Genomic DNA, 2774 nt, shown 5'->3' with positions numbered 1-2774 from the left:
CGTTTTATTTATTTTTTTAATGTTTATTTATTTTGAGAGAGAGAGCAAGGAAACAAATGAGTGGGAGAGGGGCAGAGAGAGAGGGAGAGTGAGAATTCCAAGTAGGCTCTGCCAGCACAGAGCCCAATGTGGGACTGCAACTCAGGAACCATGATATCATGACCTGAGCTGAAATCAAGAGTCAGAGGCTTAACCAAGTGAGCCACCCAGGTGCCCCAGTTCTAAAGTTTGCTAATGTTGTACCATTTCACTGTCTAGACTGCAACAGGATTTTAGTTGGAGGTTGTGTTTATTGCCTTATTATTTGACCTGCTCCTCAAGTACTAATATTAAAATGGCCTAGGATCAACATCCATTTCCTAAAGTTACAAACAGGAATGGTTCACACATCCCTCCAGCTGTATCCTAATGTTGGATGATACCTGTCTTGTGTCTTCCTAAAGTAGTTAATGTAAATAGCTCCATCACCTCAGCAGCACCACTGCCAATGTTGCATAGGCTGAAGTTGCTAGTCAAACCAGATGTGTATCTACTGTGTGTTAAAGAAACCTGGTCTCTTCACCCAACATGCCTCGTCCAACCTTTTTTTTCTCCTATCAATCACTTGCTGAGATCCAATGTATAAATTTAATAGTGCATATATTGTGCATAACTGTTCTAAAGGATCTTACTTTGTGCACAGTATATATCAGATGCCTCACTTGGAGGCCATAAAGGCATATATTGAAATGGATCGTCCTAAATAAACGATATATAATGAATAGATTTCTATTCATGACGTTGGCCAAATAATATTACCTTACATTCTCACAGGGGTAGGGACTGTTTGTTACTTGATAAAAGAGACTCTATTTCCATTAGCACACTGAAGCTTTTTGGTAGCTTTCTCCTCCTTGCTCCCCTCCCTTGTCACCTGTCTTTTGCATACACACATGCACATCCTCCTTCCTTATATATTATGGCAAATATTTCTGGATCTTAGTATTTCCCCCAAGTATGGAATAGGAAAAATGTTAGTTCTAAGATTTGAAGAGCTTTATGTGAGATTCTCTTGTTTTCAGCGAGGACTCTCAGATGTTCTTTTGCCTCTTGCACTGTTCAAACTCACAGGCTCCAGCATCACATCTGAGCATGTGGTGGTCATGATGCTTGTGTAGCTTTGAAAATGAACATGGGGGTTGGTGCCCAGAACCTAAATGAAAAAGGCAGTAGACCCACAAGTCACTTAATGTGCCTTGTCCCTCCTACTTCCTTCTCTTCTGGCTAGTTTCTTCTCAGACCTATATTTACAGATGGAACCTCAACATGCAGACCAAGTGATTTTGCTTTTGAACAGGAAATGGATGGAAATGTTTGCAAAGAAAAGATTTAAAATTGTTGGACACTTTTTGAGCTAACTATTTTGGAGGAAAATGTTTATGCTGCCTCTGTTATGTATTTTCTTCTCCATGAAAATACTATAACATGTAGGAAACTCAGACAGAAAATAGTCTGTAAATGCATATTTTTATATGTGGGCTGCTTACCCAGTTTTCTTGTTCTGAACACCAGAATCTTGATTAGATGAATGAGGTATAACCTGCCCAGTTCTGATTTTTATTCAAAATACAGGTTCTTTACCATTTTAGGGTTGCAAGTCTCTTTGAGGATCTAAAGAAAATGATGGGCCCTTTACCAAGGAAAATTCACATACTTACATGCAATTTTGCATAGATCTTTAGTCTTGATTCAAAGATCCCCTGAAAGTTTATGCATGTGAGTCCATTTAAGAGTCTTGACCTATGGCAAGGGATTTTGCTTACTCTAGACTTTATAAAGAATTAATTGAGAATAGCTGAACCCATTCATATTATGAAAAAAGCTGTATATTTCACTAAATTATTAACCTAACAGTGAAACTCAGATGAATGGCAGTGGTTTTGTCATAAACTTCCCATTTCCTTCTCACTGGGGAGTCTAGGGGATATAGTCTCTACCCTGGGGTAGCTTGGATTCCATGGTTCCTCGAGCTATAACAGCACCTGCTGCTCTTTAGAGCCATACTGGGATGTACATGTTTATATTAGGGATGTAACTCACTCTTTATTTATACACTTGTGCAAATTTCTTTTTTTAAGTACAAACTCTCTCAACTGTATTGCTAAGGAGTTCTTTTTCTCTCTTAAAAAATGCCTGCTATCAGTAAGTTCCCAAAGGACTTTTCTCTCTGTTTGCAGGAAGCTGCAGTTTACGACCTATCTTTGTCTTGAGTGTATTCCATCACTCTTTGTTCTATGCTCCTTGTTATCCTTAGGGGTTGGAAGAAGTTTTGAAACACAATTTTGCTTGGAAAAAAAAGTCTTTGTAATTGAGGTTTGAGCTACAAGCAGATCTCTTGCCCCAAATAGGGTAGAAACATGTAAGCCATTACACCTCCCGTCCCTCTCCCCCAACCACTGACTGAGGCATTTAGGGTGCCCCCATAACTCATTATGCTTAATAGGCAATGACAGATTGAGCAGAGAATGTAAGAAGAAAGTAAAGTTACTGTATTTCATAGTTATCCAGTCTCACCTCACACACCTTTACCCAGATACTTTAAAAAATTTGCCTCAGGCTGATGTTTTAAGGCAAAGCTTTATGTGGTGAAACTACTTGAGAGCCATATCCAAGCAAATACATTTCAAAAAGGCAAAAATTATTTCTAAGGCCTATAAGTGTAAAGACAGTTAATATATTCACTCATTCTTTAATCCATTAATTATGTGTTATATGAAATACAGCAAATGTGAAGT

The sequence above is a fragment of the Prionailurus viverrinus genome, chromosome B2, assembly GCF_022837055.1.
Source record: "Prionailurus viverrinus isolate Anna chromosome B2, UM_Priviv_1.0, whole genome shotgun sequence".
Classification (NCBI taxonomy): domain Eukaryota; kingdom Metazoa; phylum Chordata; class Mammalia; order Carnivora; family Felidae; genus Prionailurus; species Prionailurus viverrinus.
Note: the sequence above shows the minus strand (reverse complement) of the source record.